Source organism: Mus musculus, chromosome 6 (assembly GCF_000001635.26).
Source record: "Mus musculus strain C57BL/6J chromosome 6, GRCm38.p6 C57BL/6J".
Lineage (NCBI taxonomy): Eukaryota > Metazoa > Chordata > Mammalia > Rodentia > Muridae > Mus > Mus musculus.
Genome location: NC_000072.6, coordinates 135,647,703 through 135,658,618, shown reverse-complemented (window position 1 = coordinate 135,658,618; position 10,916 = coordinate 135,647,703).

Here is a 10,916-nt window from a genome sequence, read left to right as displayed (position 1 = left end):
CTAGGAATGAATATTGGGACAGGGGGATGACTTGTCCAATAAAGTACTTGCCACACAAACACGGGGTTTGATGTTTGATCCCCAGCACCCATATAGGGGAGACACCACCATCTGGAAGTTTGCCTATAATCCCAGTACCAAGGAAGCCAAGACTAGAAGATCCTGGGGACTTGTTGGCTACCTAATCCAGTCAAACAGTGAGCTCCAAGTTAAGTAACAGAATCTCACAAAATAAGGTAAAAAAAGTCTGGGAAGATGGCTCGGGGGTTAAAGTGCTTGCCACAGAGGCATGAAGATGAGAGCTTGGATCTCCAGAAACCATGTAAAAGTGAGGTGCACATGAAGCTCTTCTAAAATTTCAGCCTCAGAATGTGGAGACAAAGGACCCCCAGAATAAGGTGAGTTCTGGGTTTGACTGAGAGACTCCATCTCAGAGAATAAAGAACAGCCATTGGAAAGATGACTGACAGAAAATTTGGGTACCAAAACTGCTCATGTACAAACACACACACACACACACACACACACACACACACACACACACACACACACACACTTTTGAGCAAACACACATGCATGTACGCCACATGGTTGCATATTGATGTTTAATTTTTTTTCCTAGCAAATATTTGAGCCCTGGCACTCACATGGGGGAAAAGATGCTCACATACAGAGAGGTCATTGAAGGTACTAGAAGGATCCTTGGAAGGGATGAGTGAAGTTTTCATAGGACCCCTGTTGCTTCTTGAAGTGTGAGACATTGTAAAAGAGTGAGCAAGCAGGATCTCTCTTCTTACACTGGCTCTCTGTTTTATCATGAGATGGTTCACTTGTAGACACCCCACCATAATGTCCTTTACCATTCAGGCTTCCCAGAGCAAAGTCACTGCTGGTACTGTGTCCTTGAATGCCCAGACTCGAAACCAAATAAACCTCTTTTCTATATACACTTTCCCAGCTTCTGGTGTTTTATTACAGTAACCATTAAAGGACCACTACAAATGGCTCATCCTAATATTTCCACTATACTCTTACAACCTAATTTTCCTTGATATTTTAATTTTTAATGCACGTATTTACTTTTCCATCCATTCACTCATTCATGTGTGCATATATGCACATGTCACATGGCATGTATGGACGTCAGAGAATGACTCCTTAAAGTCAGTGTTCTCCTTCATTTATGTGGAGCCTAATAGTAAAATTCAGATTATTGAGCTGAGTAGCTTTACCCACTGAAAAACCTCAGTGTTATTTTAAAGTTTCAAAATAATTTAGAGAAGACACCGATGGAGAGCCATTTCTGTTCCTCTATTTCACCAGTCAACATTTGCCAGTTGCTTTCTCCAGGCCCCGTCTTCCATCTCCACCCTCAGCAGATGATGTGAAAGTAAAATAAAGTCGTTAAGATGGCAATGTGTCCCTGACATTCCTGAGAGGGTCTTCTAAGAGGAGTGACTCAAGTGTCCGAACGCCAACAATCCACAGCTGGTACTCATTGCTCAGTTCTCCACCTCATGCTACTGTTTTCCTTCCTTTGATTAAAATCCGATCAAAGTTCACACAATTTACCCAACTGATATCTTTCTAATCTCTTTTCATGGAGAAAAATCTCTTTAAAACAAACAAACAAACAAACAAACAAACAAACAGGTACTTCATAATGCGAAGAGTTCCAGCCAGTCATGCTGCTTATTGCCTCTCAATTTGAATTTGCCTAACTGTTTTCTCACAATGAGATTCATGTTAAACTTTGTTTGACAAGAATCACAGTAGGTCCTTTTTTGACTCTCTTACAGTGCCAAGTCAGGAGACATAAAATGTTGGACTACCTCATTATTAGTGACATCAGGTGAGTCTGCTTGATTAAGGAGCTGACTCCTTGGCTCTCTAGTGTAGTGTGTTACATGTTTTCCTTTGGATCAACATGTAACTTCCATGCAGTTATCTGCAAACATCTTGGCATATACATAAATATATTTTGATCATATCCACTCATCAGTTTGGGCATCCTTAAGACACTACTAGCCCAAATCATTTCGATGACTATAAAGTGATTGAGTTATAAGACTCCCTTTCTGCTACATCTGCTGGCTGGCGTTCTTTTTGAAGAAGAGTCCACCTTGTTCTTTTTGTAATGATAGTATGGGTTTATAATGATTTGATTATTTGTCTTCCTAAATATGTTATTAGTCATCACTGCCATTGTTATAATGCTCAAGTTTGAGCATCCTTGAGTATCCTTCTTTGTGTTTTTTTCTTAATACATTCTCCAGTTTTTAAAGACTTATTTGGCACATGATGTTACAGAATCAGCATGCCCCATGACTGAAATTTCCCAGTGCGTGTTTGTGGAGTCCCAGTTGCTCTCAGTGGCAAGTAAGCATGACTCACAAAAAATATAAATATAATTAATAGAAAATATTTTAAACCACTACCTTTTGGGGAGAAAATAGACTTCCTGCTGGGGATCCTTCTGTTTGCCTGGGTTAGAAGGGGTTCTTTTTTGTTTTTGTTTTTGCTTTTGTTTTTCTTGTTTTTCTTTTTTTGCTTAGTGGAGCATATCTGGGGGAACATGGGGGAACATGGAGGAACGCCAAGAGCTGGATCATTATGACTATCAAATAAAATAATTTGGCCCACACCAGGTGAGCTTTTCCATAATTCTAATTGAAGTCTTGGGTTATATATAAGGAAGTGCAAAGCATATAACATATACAGTCTAAAATCATGTAAGGGTTGCATATTTACTCACAGGGGTGACAGTGAAGATGGAAACTGAAAATAACCCCAGGCCTCAATCTAAGTTCCAACATTCTCTTTTTAAGTCTGGGGACCAAGAACAATAGAGCTCAGGCTCTGTCTGTCTTGGCAATCTGTCCAGAGCTTTGCTGAGAGCTGCTTTTGAGGTTCAAGGATGTTCATACCCTCTGTTCTCAATCTTGCCAACTCAGCCAAATGCCTTTCTTCCCATTATCTCCCAAATGCTTGCTTTGGGGCATCTTCTTTGGGGTTCTTAATGCTTGCTTGATTTCCCAGGGGGTAGGCGACTGGCATCCAGCCCGTGCCAAATCTTAGAGGACAGTTGGGGGTAAATGCTCTCCTATCTAGTCCAATACAAAGTCTTTCCTTCTCTCCTTGAGGCTGGCAGCCAGCTTCAGTTTCACAGGACCTTATTATTTGTCAACATTCTTCTCAACTAACATCTTTCTCTGCATGTGTAACTAATATTTTTCCCCTCTGTGGAGACCATTTGGTTCCTCAGTGAGCTTAGATTAAAGCAATATGCTCTTGATTCCGCAGTAGCATTTCAGGTACTTACAAAACTTGTTGACAGCCTTAGACTCCAGCATCCTGAATGACCTTGGCCATCTCCCTGGAATTATACTTACGATTTCTTTCACTCGGTCTTAGAATTTGCATGGCCTTTCATTTGTGCTAATAGACTCAGCCAGATTTAATACCTAGTGTTTTCTAGTCATTTCCATATATAACTCAAGCCTTGGCTTTCTCTTGAATTTCACCAGATGAGGCTATAGAAGCTGGGAATAGTTATGAAGTCAGACCCCTGTGATCCCATTGAGCACAGGGAACTCTATCTTAACATTTAAGACCCCACTCCCACCCCCGCCATACACTACATATCAGGCCTCTTCTCAGAAACCCATGGAAGGTTTTCTTTGCTTCCATGGGACAGTTCTGTTTTTGTTTCCTTCCATGGTTCCATCCTTTTTCAGACCTCATTGTGCCACCCCTGACTCAGTCAGTGAGAAGAAAGACAGGTTGCCCTAGCAAACGCTAAGCACCTCCTCTGACCCAGCTACTTCCTGAGGCTTGACAATTAAACCTCCCAGGTAGTGTTAATAGAAACAGCCTCATTGTGAGTTTTGAATTACAGGCTGTGTCACCTTTCTCTATGCATCTGAGTGTGCTATCGGGGATGCAGTGGGACTGGTAAGGTAGTTATCTAACAATATAAAAGTCCTAAAATTTTGTATGTGTGCATGGCTCCTCCACAGTGTGGCTTCATCTCAATGACATTAGTTGTAAGGGAATCCATTGTGGGCAAGACAACAGGGTCTTATGAGACACCATATTGAGATCTGAGTTGTCCCGGTGGCAGTCACCTTGACTAAAATCTGTTAATATAAAGAACAGGCCAGCAAATATATACCACAAGTCTATTGGCACAATGGTCTTCTAGAAAGATACAACATGGTGTACAGGAAAGTGGGGTGGGTAAAATGAGAAGATTCCACTGCTGGACACTGGCTCTTGTACATTTAGAATGAACATCTCAAATTTCATAAGCTGGGCTGGTAGACATAGGTTAGAGATTGTGTACGGTCTTACTGCCAGTGGTGAATGGTAGAGGAGGGTGGGCCCTGGGGTAGAGCTGTCTGACACAACTCATTCCACATTTGCTGGAAGCATTATAGTAGACAGAATGTATTATCTCGGGGATGGGGGCAAGGCATGGTAGGCTTTTCTCCATACTGCTGTGGGTCAGCTTGGAGAACGAAATGTCGATGGCCGCTCATCCCTGATGGTCCACGAACTCCTTCCCTCTCTGTATCTTTCATCACCTTGAGTATACCCAGAATATATGTGTGATATGTTGAGACAAAGGACTCCTACTTGTCTCATGGGAAATGGGAGTGTGTATGTGCATGCATGCGTGTGTGTTGAAACAATGGTCACGTTTTATTAACTAAAACTTAATATGAATAATAAACAGAATGGACCAAACCGCATAGATGCCAATAATTAACTTCTCTCTGTCTCTCTGTCTCTGTCTCTCTTCCTTTCTTCCTCTCTCTCTCTTCTCTCCCCCCATTCTCCCCCCATTGTTATCTTTTCAGATTTCAATACTAAGACAATAAATAAGGCTGTAATGTGGCTTTGAAAGCCATGGTTAGGAGAGGGCCTGAGGCCCTGGGTCAGAAGCATGTCCTTCCCAGAATCAGTCCTGGGGTTTGTAATGGGTAACATCTCTCCTAAACACCACGCCTCCTTCTGTTACCTTGGTGACAATTTCCCACGATCATGCACATAACATTCATAATGATAAATATACCAATAAGAAGCTCTTCTGGCCAATGATGATAAAGGGCTGGTTTGGACAACTATGACATAAAGTCAGATTATAGAAATTGTGTAGCATTGGCTAAAATTCTTTTCTAGACACTAATGCCCCCATGTTCTCTCAACCATATCGCAGGAAAACATTGATGCTCTGAGTTAAGCCCTTAAGTCAAGACTGTTTCCTTGACAGGTGGCTGGAGGGAGGGTTCTAGAAGGTTCCTCTGAAGAGCATCTTGGTAAGCAGAGGACAGGGAGGATTAGAAGCCCAAAGTAGCATGCCTCTTGCTTCACGGAGGACACTGCTGAGCTGCCTGGTAGAAACCGAAATACCAGATTGGGTAGCCCAAGAGCCTGTGTCACAGTTGTCATTGGCAACACTGCAGACACACAGCTTCTCCACATTGGTTGCTGAATATTTACTGAGTGTAAAGGAATAAAGGAGCGAGTGACAGAACCTGACCTGGAAGCACCCCCCCTCCCCCCTCCCCCCAGAATGCTTCTCAGGGTAAGAAAGTGTCAGGGATCCAGGTTATGGACCGGGAGCTGGAACTATCCCTCAGCCGGCCATCAACAATCTTATTGCCAAGTTCATTTGTAGGCTTAGTGGGGGTCCCACATCCACTCTGCCACAGGGCTTGGCTGCTCCGGGAGGCAGAACAGGGGGCTATGTTTACCCTGCGCTTATCACACACTTTGTTGCTGGGCAGGTGTGTAGCTATGGGAAGCCACAGGACACTGCTCTGGGGGTGGGGAGCGCAGTTTGAGGTCCCAGGGACTGCTGGAGCTGGTTCGGGGATCCCTGGGCTGCACGGAGGCTGGGGCCACCTGGTTCTCAGGCTCTTGGGCACCCAGGTTCTGCTGAACGCTGTGGAAGAGCTGAGAATGGAGTGGGGGCCTGCGAGCTGGATCTAGCCCTGGACCAAAGGGGAAAGGGGAGCTCTGGCTGGTTCCCCGGAGGATAGGGTTCTTGGCTTGTCAGTGGCTGGCTTGGTTTGGGTTTGGCTTGATGGTGGACATGGCTGAGAGTGTAAAGAGGCCTTCCATGAGAGGTTAGACAGCAGCTCTTTCAATGAAGGCCTTCTCCATCGCTCCTCACAGCAGATCACAATGAAAAGAGTCAGTCCATGGTTTTAAGACATTGTCATGGCAGAAAGTGGATGAGTAAACCCATACCCCATTTCTCAGGGTAAGCCTGAGGTTAAATACCTTTTGCAGGGAGGAGTGTCTGGGAAGGAAAGCTTAATTGACTAAGCCCTTCAGGCCTTTAGGTACCTCATTAAAATGGAGATCTGTCTTGAGCCTATGTGACCTGTGGTCACATTCTCTATATGTGGAGGAGCTTGGGGCATTGCTCTTATGTGACTGATGGCCACAAATCTATGGAGGGCTGCAGCCTCATGTCAGGAGCCTGGTGTCTAGGAACCTTTCAGGGTCAACAGGGTTTCTAGCCGTAGCTCAACCAGGAACCAGGCTGCCCTTCACAGTCCTACGTTCATTGCTAACAGTGCATAAAGCACAAGCCTTATAGGAGTATCTTAACAGAACAAAGGCGAGAATATATTTATAGTGCTAAAGCTTCTAGAACCAAGATCACAGTTTGTATATGATCTCCAATCACACCAGCTCAGCACTGTCCATTAGCTAGCCTTCTTGCTTGCTATTTCCGTGTGTGTGTGTGTGTGTGTGTGTGTGTGTGATTGTGTGTGTGTGATTGTGTGTGTATGTGTGATTGTGTGTGTATGTGCTCATGTGCACATATGTGCGTATTCACCAGAAGAGGACCTTAGGCATCCTTTTAGGCATAGCTCCCCACCTTATTCCTTTGAGACAGTGTCTCTCACTTAGCTTGGACCTAGGCTGACTATAATCCTCCTGTCCCTCCTCACTACAATGCTAGGGTTAATGGCATGCAGACACACTTTTTATGTGGGTGATGGGGATTTGAACTCAGGTCCTCATACTTGAGAATGCTTATATAGCAAGTGTTTCTTATCTGCTGGCTAAGCCATCTTCCCAGCCACTCAACTTCCTTATGGTACTCATCAGAACTCATTATCTACTTCAGACTCAATTTCTTTATGGCTTTCATTTCCTTAAATGTGAAGATTACAGTCTCACGAGAACTCTTTTCTCTGGGTTGAAAATATTAAAGACAAGAATGGTAGCGCATGTTTATAATCTATAATCTCAGCATTCAGGAGCCTTAGACAGGGGGAGGAGTGGTATAAGTTTCTGATCAGTTTAGATTACATAGTTCTAGGATAGCTGGGGCTATGTAGTAAGACTCGATTTTCATACCCATCCCCCAAAACAAACCTTAATGGACAGTCTAATATAATTACAAAACCTTTATAAATGCTAAGTTTGGCATATTATATTTTAGAAGTTCCTCTTGGATAATAACTAGATGAATAAATAGACCATTCTCTGCAGATAAAGTTCCAACTGTGGCACCTCCCATCTCTGCCTCAGAGTATCCCCAATCCTATTTTTTAGCACCATAATGTAGGATAAAGTCATGTGGGTGGAAGCACATACATAGAATGTATACATATAACGTATGTGCTTCTGTACACACCTGGCTTTGCTCACACTCAAGTTTGGAATTCACCCACTTGCTATGAATAGCAAGTCTGTGCAAATATCCTGTCCTGTGAGCATAGTAACATTTATCCCGTCTGCTTTAGGTTTTATTTTGGGTTGATTAGGTTTTCAGGAGACTAGATGCTCTAAGCACATGAAGCTTTCAGTCATGAAAGTTCTGGTACCCACAGACTGCCATGTTTGTCTTACCTAGCAAGCAGTGAATGTCTGAGCTGTGTGATGCATCATTAGTGGATGCTACCCAAAGTGATAGCAATGCTCCACACAGAACACTGATTCTATAGGAGCTGCAATTTCAGCCTTTCTGGATGTATAGACAAAACCTTATTATTCAAGGGGTACATTTGAGCTCTTTTTCTTTTCAAATACTTATAAGACACGTTGATATTCTTGTGAAATTCTTGTTCAGTGCTTGTATTCATTTTTCTCCTGGTAACCAGTTGTCCATCTTCTTTGTGATTGTTATTGATTTTAGGTGATTATTATTATTATCTTTAATCTTTTTTTACAGTCCAGCCGTTATCTCCCTCTGGGTTCACACTCTGATCGTTCCTCATCCCATTCCTCCTCCCCCATCTCTAAGAAGATATGCCCCCCCCCCACACACACACATTGCCAGGCCTCCCCATTCCCTGGGGCCTTGAGAATCCACATCCAGTAGAAAGACAGGGCATCAAGTGGATGGATGGGGTTGCCATCCCATAGTCAAAACTCTGACCCAGAAGTGTTCCTGTCTAAAAGAACTGTAGGGAAAAAATGGAGACGAGACTGAGAGAAAGGCCCAAATTGGGACCCAGCTCAAGGGGAGACTCCAAGGCCTGACACTATTACTGATGCTAGGATGATGTACTTACAGAGAGAAGCCTAGCATGGCTGCCCTCCAAGAGGCCCAACAAGCAGCTGACTGAGACAGCGGCAGATACTCAAACCCAATGACTGGACTGAAGTCAGGGATTCCCTGTGCTTGAATTGGGGAAAGACTGGAAGAAGTTGAGGAGGAGAGCAACCCCATAGGATTTTAGGTGATTTTTTTTTGTAATCTGGAGTTATAAAAGATATGGAAGCATATTATACCTATGTTCTCTTGCTCTTTGGTTCCCTTCCCCTTCTCTTAGTTTATTTTTTTTCCTGGATATTTTTGTTTGTTTTGTTTTTATGAGACAGGGTCTTGCTATGTACCCTGGGCTAGACTAGAATTATGAAGACCAGGCTGACCTTAACTTGTAAAATCCTCCTGCCTCTGCCTCCAAAGGGCTTGGAGTACTCCACCAAAGCCATATTTTTGATGAATAAAAGTAATTAATTTTTAAATATCAATTTATCATGTCTTCCCTTTATGTCAAAGTATTTCATTTACTACCAGTTCAGTGTCAGTGTCAGGATGATGAAAATGTTTCCAAATGGCTTCTAGATTTTTTTCATTCTTTTTTCCTATTTATTTATTTATATTCAATTTACATCTGATCAATGCCCCCTTACCACCTTCCTTCCCAGTCCCACCCTTACAAGTCCCTTCCCCCATGACCCTCTCCCCGTTTCCTCAGAGAAAGGAACCCCTGCCTTGGGTATCACCCCACCCTGGACATCTAGTCCCAGCAGGACCAGGCACATCCTCTCCCACTGAGGCCCAACCAGGAAGTCCAGGTAGGGGGAAAGGGGAAGGGGGGAGAGCAAAGGGGAAAGGAGGAAGGGCAGGGAACAGGGACCAAGATAACCCCCACTCCAGTTGTTAGGGGACCCACATGAAGACCAAGTTGCACACCACAGATATTTACGGGATATAAGTCCAGCCCCTGTATGCTCCCTGGTTGGTGGCCCAGGCTTTGTGAGCCTCCATGGTCCAGTTTAGTTGACTCGGTGTGTCTTCTTGTGGTGTCCTTGACCTTTCTGGCTTGCTTACTGCTATTCCCGACTCTTCCACAAGACTCCCCAAGCTCCACCTGATGTTTGGCTGTGGGTCTCTATATCTGCCTCCATCTGCTTGATGAAGCCTCTCAGGAGACAGTTATGTTAGATTCCTGTCTGCAAGCATAGCAGAGTATCATTAATAGCACCAATAGCACCGAGTTGCATATTTTTTATTCTTGCCTTTCATATTTAGACCTATAATCCTTTGGAACTGACCTCTGGTGTATGGTGTAATTTACAATAAAATACATTTTTTCCCTCAGATTTCTAATTAACTCAGCACCACTTAGCACGTTTTCTTCACCAAGTCTCTCAGTCACTTTTCTATTGTTGTGATAAAACAACATGAGCAAAGCATCTTAGTAAGAATGAGATTGCCTTTAGCTTTCAGTTCCAGAGAGAGAGGGGGAGGGGGAGAGGGAGGGGGAGGTGGAGGTGGAGGGGGAGGGGGAGGGAGAGGGAGGGGGAGGGAGCACAATGGCTGGGAAGGCATGGGAGATGGCAGCTGAAGCAGGAAGCCAAGAGGTCCCATCTCCAGCCCATGAAGAAAGCTGGAAGAGTGAATGAAAAGTGAGGTAGGGTTGTAAACCCTTAAAGCCTGTCCTGACTGACATAGATCCCCCACAAAGGATCTGCACCGCCTCTGTAAACCATGGCCACAAACTGGGGTCTCAAATGTGTGAACCTACAGGGGACATCTTTCATTTAAGTCACCATACCCAGCTTGGTGTTCCTCAGCACAGCAATCTCAACCCTTGAGAAGTGAAAGATGGAGGGTTGGGATTTCATGAATTTGAGGCCAACGTGGAGGCTATGTGAGACCCTGTCTCAAGATAACAACAATGGTGAAAAATGAGCAGATAAAAACAAAACACTGCATTGTCCCTTTCATGAGTCAAGTGACACCCTGTATGTGCCCTGCTTCTGGACTGTATTCTGTTGTACATGACTACTTGTTTATTCCAAGAGCACAAGGGACTTAATGCTGCTGCCTTCTACTGAGGTGTGACACGTTAGAACCCAGGCTTCAGTTTCCAGGGTGTTCTCTCTTTGTCATCTTTTACATCCACATCGGTTTTAGATCTGGCTAGCCAATTGGTACACACATGAGTACACACAATCCTGATGGAATTTTGCTTGGAATTTCATTGAAACTCTAAATTTCTTAATCTAGAGTTTGCATGTATGTAATAACTCAGTACATGCACATGCTGTTAGTTTTAATTCTTGGGGCTTCCTGATTTGCTTCAGTATTGTTTTGTGGCACACAAGAGTGGAATTGCACAATTTGGTGAGATTTATTCATAAATACTTTATGG